The sequence below is a fragment of the Elephantulus edwardii genome, unplaced genomic scaffold (assembly GCF_000299155.1).
Source record: "Elephantulus edwardii isolate Elephantulus edwardi_28Jun2011 unplaced genomic scaffold, EleEdw1.0 scaffold00064, whole genome shotgun sequence".
Lineage (NCBI taxonomy): Eukaryota > Metazoa > Chordata > Mammalia > Macroscelidea > Macroscelididae > Elephantulus > Elephantulus edwardii.
In genome coordinates, this window is record NW_006399814.1 from 10,469,603 (window position 1) to 10,479,986 (window position 10,384).

Below are 10,384 nucleotides of genomic sequence, written 5' to 3' on the forward strand. Positions count from 1 at the left end.
GGGATCAGGGAAATGGGGAGGAACTGGTGTGAAAAGCAGTTATTTGAACTTTGGAAATAAACTAGTCATGTTTGATGAGTACATTAACACAAATATTAAAGAATTGATATATATCAACCCAATGCCGGTCACAGTATATTTAGTATAGCTTAAATGTTATTTTGGTTATACATTTATATGCTCCTATAATCGGCAAATAAACAAAGCAAAGAGAAGGAAACAGAAAAATACATATATACATACATACATACTCGAACCCAAGGGATACCTTGGTCATCAGTTTAGTCATCAGGAGATAGCGACTGGGCCTGGGTTGGTGTCACACGTCTACTACTTACAATCTGGGTGGTTTTGAGTAGGTTACTTAACTATGCACTACTTTTCTTATTTCTGAAGTAGGATTAATATTGGAACCTATTTCAGGGTTGGAGTGAGGATTAAATTAGGTAATTCATCTAAGTGTGTTTCACAAGACATAGAATATGGTAAGGATTCACTAAATCACAGCTATGTTGTGTTTCCATCATCTGTTTGTTGGGCTTTTGGGCCCCTAGTGATAATTGTGCTTTATTTCAAATATAGCATTTACAGTATCAACCCATCATCCATGTGGACAGGGTCAGTGGAGCTAAAGCAAACTAGGAAGAAAGGTCTTTTTATCCACATCTGGAAACTAGCCAATGAAAACCTCATGATTTACCATAAAATGGGATCTACTACAGTATGGGGGCTGGGAGACGAGCCCCTGGTTGGAAAGCAACACCACAATAAACACAACGGTGGATTTAAGTATGCCAGGGATCAAGAAGATAATGTCTAACCACCTTTGTTGGGTAATGTTTTAGCCTATCAAACAGACGGCTGCTTATCTGACACCACAAATAATATGGTTGTTTTTATAGAGTTAAACAAACAAAACCACATAATTGTTGTTGCTAATGTTCTTGTTGTTGTTGTTGTTAAGTGCAGTGGAATGAAGTAAGACTCTTAGCGACCCTGTGAATAACTGATCTGAACCCTGTCCTATTGTGTGCCATCCTCACAATTTCTCAAGAGTGTCACCTTCCCAAGCATTATGTCCCTCTCCAAGGAATAACCTCTGCTAGCAACGCTCCCAAAGCTTCAATGCAGAGGAAGCGTCATCATCTTTGCCTCCACAAGGAGCACTCTGCACCTTCTTCAAGACCTATCTTTTTGTCATTTTGACAACCAAGGGCATAGCAGGGTGAGGCTGGCCCATGGCCACCACACAACCTTTCCCTTGGTCAGTTCCTAGTCATTCTGCAGGGGCAGCACAGGCTTCTCCCTGGGGAGGCCTTTCCTTGGCCTCTCCTGGGGCCCTCAATCCTGTGTGTCCCCATCAGGGCATCTGCCTCCCTTAAAAGCCAAAAGCCTCTGTGATGATCAGAGCCACCATAGCTCTATCCATAAGCTGAGCGTTGACAGTAACAAGCCCTGCCCTGGGTGAACTGTTCTCTGTGCACTTCCTCATGCCGCCTCCTCACTGAAGAGGTTTAGTCATACTTCATTTTACCAATAAGAAAGCAAACCTGGTATCTCCTGCTCTCTGTGCTGTGCACTAACACTGTGTGTCCTTGGACCAATGGTCACTTTGTGTTGGTGAGGCACAGGTGAGGTGAGGCCATAGAAAGATCACTTATCCTTTCTGAACCTGTCTGTCCTCAACACCTGTGCTTGTGACCACTACTGCTTGTAACCTCAAACTTTGGCTTCCTGCTTAACCTCCTTACTCACGACAATCTGAAAGACTAAATTAATCATAGGACGAGGAGAGCTATGCGTTCACTGTGGGCCATCCCACAGCGTTTTGGAGTCTAAGCAGCAAGATCCTCCCTGCCCCAGTGCCCATCCTGCTCCCCATCCCAGCTGTCCGCCTGGAAGACAGGGCTGCCGGGTTTAGACATGCTGCCACCTAGTGACCACAAGCCCTGAGGCCTCTGGAGAGCCCGCGCTAATGGCTTGGACGGGTCTTTTGCCTGAGTGGGGAGTTCTGTTGACATAATTAATATAGAGCTGAGCTGCTGACCCAAAGGCCATGCCTCTCTTTGTGGTTTGAATGATGCACACTCTTCTCCGATGCAATTTAAAGCCTCATAAACCCAATGGAGGGTCAGCTCTGAATCAGTTCTCAGTCAATAGCACTATGTGTGGTTTTCTATTTAGTATTAACCTGCCAGTCAGCTGGAGCACACATTTGAAAAAGGTCTGGAAGCTGGACCCAAAGGAAATCAAAGCATGAGGTTTAGTGACTGTAGTTTGTCAAAAGAGACCCGCAGATCGGATTAGAGTCCTTGTTCAGGCACTTAACCAGTCATGTCACCTTGGTCAAGTGACTTGATCAAACCTTCTGACTCTCAGTTTCTTTACATATAAGATAGGTAACTCCTTCCTCCGAAGTCAGAGGCCTGTATCCCAGTAACTCGGGAACTCTTCTGGAGCATCCTTTCACTTAATTATAATTTAACATGAATTCTGTATCAAATTCATGCACATTTTGGATTTATCTCTAAAATTATGTTTTAAGCAAAATCCAGAGAACTTGGCATTTGTGCAGGCTATATGAGTCTGTTTCAACAATCCCTTTCCTGAGGGTGGATGCTAGTGCTAAGATGCTGGTCAAGTTTCTACTCACAGTAGCAGCTATTTGTAAAGTTCCCACAATGTGCATGCTCTTGTTGTTAGGTGCCATTGAGTCAACCATGACTCACAGTGACTTTATGAACAATGGGTCTGAACTTGTCCTGTCCTGAGCCATCATCACCATCTCTGCCATGCTCAAACCCACTGTGGCAGTCACTGTGTCAACCCCCCTCATTAATGCTCCTCATCTCTTTAGCAGACCCTCCACTTACCCTAACATAATGTCTTTTCCCAAAGTCTAGTGTCTCTGGCACACTTCCTACATCTCATTTATCCTTCACAGTAAATTGACTATATTTTTCAGAATAGAAAACAGAGGCCCAGGGAGGCTGAATAACTTGAGGCCACATGGTGGCTACCTGAAGGCACCATGCCTGAAACCAAAGTTTGCCTTCACAAACATAGTAAAAAAAAAAAAGCAAAAAAAACCCCAGGGGATGGGATAAGGGTTGCAGGGGAATGCCTGAGGATCCCTGAACTCACTCAGGATTCCTGGACACGTACTGTGATATGTTAATAATGGGAACATTTAGTTACTGATTTAACACTTTTCAAGACCAGAAGACCAACGGACAACCTGAGGCTGTTATAGGCGTAGTCACCGGGGACAAAGCAGTGAAACCAGCCCCAGTAGCACTAATGCCCGCCCTCGCCCATTGGAGTGGGTCAGCAAGTTATCAGCACATCTGGGTCAGGAAAGCCCACAGTCAGCTTTGTCTACGCCCAACCCTAACTCTCACGAACCCCAGGAAGTTCCCCCTGGTTTTTGGAAGAAGCAGCATGGGCATGACTTCCTCTTTCTGGATGAATTTGGTGCCTGTTTCAGTTCTTGCTTTCTGGGAACAACTCTGACCTGAGTTCTTGAGGGCACCAAGCCACAAGCTCAGCCCCTCTGCCCGTGCCAGGTTAGAGGGGGTGATCTCACTGGGGTGCGGCAGTGGGATGGATGGTAGTTGTTGTTGCTGTGTACTGTAGAGTCAGAACTGACCCATAGCTGACCTTCCCTCAAGTTTTCAGAGGCAGTTAGTTGCACAGGAGGAAAAATCTAAGGTGCAGAAGTGGAGAGGACCTGTCTGAGGACACACTATTAGCTGTCAGAGCTCTGTCCACTCTGCTGGTAGTCCTGAAGACCTTGTTTAAACTAGAAGGTGCACTCTGAAGAGAAGGCCTTTCCCGTGGTTTAGGAAAACTGCTGGCCAGGCTGACTCCAGGTAAATGAGACCAATGGACAGAAGAATTGCTCTGGGGATGTGGCCAGCTTAGCAGGCTCAACACAGGTAGGTTTCTCTATCTCCTGCTCACTTGGTGGACAAATTGGTGGCCGATGCTTGGCCTGAGGCAAAGCCATCTGAGGAACTTCCAGCTTTCTGTTATTCGTGTGTTCTCGTCTGTGGAGTGCAGGAGTGTGGTGTTGGCCAGAGACCTGGGTTCAGTCTCATCTGCACCCAGCACCTCTGCTCATTAGCAAAAATGGGGGCCTGAGATTCCTCTCAGTTGCTTAAAACCCTCACTGGGTTTCCTGACAGGGAGGCAGAGCAAGTCCCTTCCACTCAGAATTATTGGGAGATGGCTTTCTCGGTGACCTGACATTTGCTCTCCTTTCCCCAAACCAGAGAAAAGGAGGTGGAGAAAAGATACAGAAAGGGCACTTGAGTCTACAAAGGCCACAGAGTCTACCTCATCAGGATTTAGTCACCAGGCTCAGGTCCTGCTGCAGACTATCTGCAGGTTCTGGGGCCAGTTCTAGGCCTTGGCTTTTCTTTCACTACCTGGACACCTCATCTCTAACCCGTAATACTGACCTCAGAGCGTGAGCAAGGAAACTGCGTACAGCTCTCAAAAACTGTCCAGACAGAGGAAGTGAGCCTGGGCAGGGCCTGGAGGGCTGGGAGTCGGCTCCTGCAGGTTCTCCCCCCCCCCCGCCCCCACTCTCCTGAGAGGTTGTGGCTTCACACTTCTCTTTTCTAAGCTCCTTGGCTGGAGAATTGAACCACGGGCTCTGAGGCTCCCATGATGAGCACCGAAAGCCAAGGAGTGGAGAACTATGTCTCCTGGATAGCAGCCTGAGGCAAGGAGCAGTTATGAAATCCCTCTCCATACAAGTTCAGCCTCCAAATCTGCAGCACTGAAGGGCCCCATGTGCATCTGTCCTCAAGAGCCCTGCTCAGATGCTCCAGTGGGAGGCTCTCCTTGTACTTTCCACTCAAGCCCCAGGACGTGTCTGAAAGGTCCTCAGCCCTACCCTTCAGATGCCCTCTTCATTGTTCTGTGAGGCCAATCTTCATATCTTTTCATTGTCATTGTAAATGTATAGTTCCAACTTTCCCTCTATTAGCCCATCAATTAGACTTATGGTAATAGTCCTTCACTGATTAGCCTACAGGTTTTAACATTCAATTGTGACTTGATACAAAGCACATAGGTGTCAAGTCAGCTTTGACTCGTAGTGACCCTGGAGGGGGACAAGTAGAGCTGCCCCATAGAGTTTTCAAAGCTACAGATCCTCACAGAAGTAGACTGCCTCCTCTCAGAGACTAGTGGGATCCAGTCACTTAATTTTTTCAGCAGCTGAGGGCTTCATCACATGGTGTCCAGTACCCCATGAGTTGTTAGACTAGGTTTATGAGTAAGAATGTGGCATCAGGATCGAAGGAAGACACATCAACAATGTAGTCTATCTTGATCACACAACTTTGTTGAAATACTAGCTGCAGATGACCAAAGAATGTAGCCTTCAATATGGATTACATCTTAACCTCAAGCAAACAAAGAAATCCACTCCACTGGGTCAACAGGTACATTAGATGGAGAGAAGTTTGAACTTGCCAATGGTTTAATCTTGCTTGGATTCATAGTCAACACAGTTCTAACTCTCTGGTACACAACAATAACTAGTTGAAGGGTTGGTGACTGTAATCTACCCAGAATTTCCTCGAAGGACAGCCCTACCTACTTCCAAAAGGTCACAGTCTTGAAAATCTGATGACGTAGGTCAGCCCTACACACGAGTCATTATGAGTCAGAACCCACTCAACAATGACTAACAACATCTACCATTTCACCTTTACATTTTAATTGTCTCGGGAAATTCTCTAATGCTCCTTTGCATTCAATTTCTCTGTATAAAGTTGACCTGTGGTTCACTTTTTCTGACTTCTATTACTATACTTTGCCTGTTCTTGTCCTTTGTAGAAATTACACACATACACATTTTGACATGAGCAGTAGATACACCCATTCCCCTCCCCCTAATTTTCTTTGGCTTTCCACCTTTTGAGCTTTAGTTACATTGTTGCATGCATCATCAATTTATTCTTTTTAAATGTTGTGTGGTGTTTTATTGTGTCTATCTGTATCTTTACATATATATGCATCATGCGTCTTTTGTTTCTTTTCTTATTCATGGAAATCCAGCTCTTTTAAGGTTTTGGCTAATGTAATAAAATCACTATGAAAATTCTTGCACAGAAATTTTTTGTGGACATGTACAATAAAGTTGCTTCTGTTGCATATTTTTGTTTGTTTGCTGACCAGTTGGTCCTGTATCCTAGCATACCTGGTTGGGATTTTTAAACTAATGTCAGATGGATCCTGGCTGAAAGTAGAGAGTACCAGAGGAATATCTATCTGTGTTTCATTGACTATGCAAAGGCATTTGACTGTGTGGATCACAACAAACTGTGGCTGACTCTGAGAAAGAATGGGAATCTCATTACACTTGATTGTGCTTATGCAAAACTTATACTTGGAACAGGAGGCAGTCACCAGAATAGAGCAAGGAAGAACTGCATGGTTCAAAATTGGGAAGAATTTACGCCAGAGATGTGTCCTATCACCATACCTTTTCAATCCATATGTGAAGCAGATCATTTGGAAAGCTGGACTTTATAAGGAGGAATGCATCATTAGAATTGGAGGAAGACTCATCAACAATCTGTGTTATGCAGATGATACAACCCTGCTTGCTGAAGCTGAGAAGGACCTGAAGCACTTGCTGAAGAAGGTCAAGGACTGCACCCTTCAATGTGGATTGAAGTTTAACATTAAGAAAACAAAGATTCTCATCACTGGGCTGATTGGCAGCATCATGTGATAGGTGATCAAGAGACTGAAATTGTTAACAGCTTCAGTTTGCTTGGCACCACAGTCAACACTCTTGGTAACAGCAGCCAGGAAATCAAAGGACAAATTGAATTGGGAAAGTCTGCTGTCAGGGACCTCTCCAGAGTACTGAAAAGCATAAAACCATGCTGCTCCTTGGAGGCAAGGATTCTGAAGCTCCAGCTGACATACTTTGGGCATGTTGTAAGGAGGGACCAGTCCTTGGAGAAGGACATTATGCTTGGGAGGGTGGAGGGACAGCGCAAGAGAGGAAGACCCAGGATGAGATGGATTGGCTCAGTGACTGGGGTAATGGAGGTAGGTATGACTTTGCATAGTCAATAATAAATAGATATGAATTCTTCTGGTATTCTCTTCTTTCATCCAGGATTCATCTGACATTAACAATGATATCTCCGGTTTCATGGCCTCTTCTATACCCAGCTTAAACTTCTACCAATCCTCTGTCAATTCTAGTTGTTTTGGATGATCTTCAGCAACACATTGCTTGCGTGTGATACTAATTTTTACTCCTGACTATACTGCAGCCTTCAATATTGATTGAGGCTCGATATCAAGAAAACAAAGATTCTCACCACTGGACCAATTGGCAGCATCATGATAGATGGTGAAGAGATTGAGATTGTTCACATCTTTAGTTTGCTTGGCTCCATGGTCAACACTCTTGGCACCCGCAGCCAGGAAATTAAAAGATGTATTGTGATGGGAAAGTCTGCTGTTAGAGACCTCTCCAAACTACTGAAGAGAAACAATGCCATTCTGGAGACTAAGGTGTGCCTGATACAGGCCATGGTCTCTGCAATCACTTGCTATGCATCAGAGAGCTGGACAATGACTAGGGATGATAGGAGGAGAATTGATGCTTTTGAGCTGTGGTGTTGGAAAGTGTATTGAATATACCATGGACTGCTAAGAGAACAAACAGGTTCATCCTAGAGAAGGTTAAAACAGGCTGCTCCTTAGAGGCAAGGATTCTGAAGCTTTGTCTGAAATACTTTGGACATGTTACAAGGAGGGATCAGTCCTTGAAAAGGGACATCACGTTTGGATGGAAGGACAGCTCAGGAGAGGAAGACTGTCAATGAGATGGACTGATTCAGTAACTGGAGTAGGTGTGTCGGAGACAGTGAGATAGGCACAGGACAGAGCAGAGTTTAAGGCTGTTGTACATAGGATCGCTATGAATCTTAGGCAATTTGACAGCAAATAACGACAACAGCAACATATTCTTTCAGAAGGCAGGTTACCCAAACACACTTAGCACAGCTCTGGGCATGCTGAAGCTTAGAAAACCAGTGCAGAAAATGGACCACATCACATCACAGGGGCAGCCTGTAGTTAATACTTGTGTCGCAGTAGAGACAGAAACTGCTCTTGACTCTAATGCTTTCCTGGGAGTTGGCCATGGAGATAGGATAGGCACTGGCTGGGCAAAATTAGCTTAGTAACTAAGCAACCAATCAACTTGAGTTTAAAGGAGGATATTGGTGTCCAGACTAAAATAAGTAGGATCTTTCAGGAAGAGAGCTGGCCAGAGGTCCTAGTTACCCAAAAGGTCTCCGAACCCACGGTTGTTGCCCATGCGTGTTGAGTAAGCCATGGACAGAGGGGCAGTGAGGTGAGGAAGGAGGCACCTAGCGACAGATGGGGTATTGTGACTGCACCTTCACCTGTATATCTCCCAAGAGCACCAAGACAGCCAGGGCTGGATGGAAGAGAAAGGATTGTCCTGGGACTCCGGGGAGGCACTGTCCCTCCACAGCCTCCGCTGCCCCCAGAAGACGGTCACATGCCAATCACCTCTTTGGTACATTAATGGTTATGATAACATAGTGGCAGTGGAGAACAATGAAGAGCTGTGCCATGCAAATGGTGAGCACTGTCATTTGATCACTTTCTGACAAGCTAGAGCCCACAGTGCTAAGCAGGGGTTCACCTTGACCTCCTCCAGACTATCCTGGATGGGAAGGGGGTGGGGGACAGAAGAGATGATCTCCTTGTGTTCTCCACATCCACCTCCAACCCTGTATTTTCTGGAGACACTCAGGGAACTGTCCCACTGCACACAGCAAGCTGGGCCAAATCAGCGTGGTTCCACATTCTCCTCACAGTATCCCACATGCAGTGGGGCTCCTCCCACCAGCTTTCTATTCAAAAAGGCTTTTATTGCTCAGAAAAGCACACAGGTGCTGCTTCTGCCCCATTCAACCGGCAGGGAGAAAAAAGAGCCCACCAAGGTTGCTAGTAACCTGAATCCAGCTGTCCAGGTCCCAGGGCACAAGGCTGCAGAGACTGGCAGAGCTAAAGTCAGGAGGGAAACCCCTTATCTGGAAAACCCTCCCAGCAGGGTCCCATACAGACTGTAGTTGCTCAATCTCTCAGCAGTGAGGTTGTATTTCTGCAAGGGGAAATGGCATTTCATCTTCTTTCCTAAAGAAAAACAGGAAGAAAGCAACAGACAGAAGAGCGTCATGACACGTCACTTTGCCACATCACAGTTGTTAGGAGCTCACATCATCCCTGCCCACACCAGGCCCATAGTCTCTGGTGCTCACAGCTGCAGGGCCCGATAGATGTGTCCCCAGCACTAAGGTAAGTGGAGGCCAGAGAGCCTTGGGCCCAGGGTGGAGGAAGACCTAGTGGGGCAGAAAGGAGGGTCCCTGCTGGCTCCTCTTCCTGCGTCATCACAGCAGTGGGAGTGGAGGGCTGATTCCTGTGGAATTCTTTCCCACAGGGCTCTGATGTGTCAGAGCAGAGGATAAAAACACCAGAAGCAGTGGAGAAGCTTTTCTCATTACAGGAATTGGGGGGGGGGGTCCCTGGAGCATAGAGTTGGGTTCTAGGGTGAATTCTGAGTTGCTAGCCAGACCTGAAAGTGCAGATGCCCAGTTCTATGCTCCTGGATCTTGTTTGCTCCCCAAACTTTGGTAAGAAGTGCTTTGGTGACTGAGAGCAGCAGCTTGGTCCCCAGGGCACCCCAGTATCCCCAGCAGCTGGTTCAGTGTCTGGCTCACAGCAGAGGCTGAGTTTTGCTGTATGACGATTAGAGGTAGACAGAGGTGTTGGTGTGTCTGTGTGTCAGGGAGAAGGGACATCCTCTGGAGTCCACTCTTTGCCATAATATTGGAAGCTTTCCATCATTATCTTACTTCATCTGAAAGGTGAAGGACATTAGCTCTGTCCTGCGTGGGAGTAACCTTCAAGGACCAGATTCCCATCTGTGGTCTGTCTGGACTTAATCTCACCACATAGGCTGTCTACTTTTCAGTTAGCACTGGGCAGTGGGACAATTTAAACCAGACTCGCCCCTTCTGACTTATGAGGGAAGACAGGATACAGAAGCGCCAAACTCTGACAATGATGCAAGGATGGACTGGGTGTTCTGAGCGGCTGTCTTTGCTGTGGGGGTCAGAAGACAGAAAGAGGTCACCTTTTCTGGGGAAATGTTGCATGAAATGGGACTTTTTGTGTGTGTGTGTTTAAATCTCCTCTTTTTTTCTATAATTAAATTTTATTAATTTTCATAAACATTTACAGAGATTTTGGGTTTCCATTCATTCATTGTTGCACCATTCTCTCTACCCTCCTCCCAGTTTGTTCT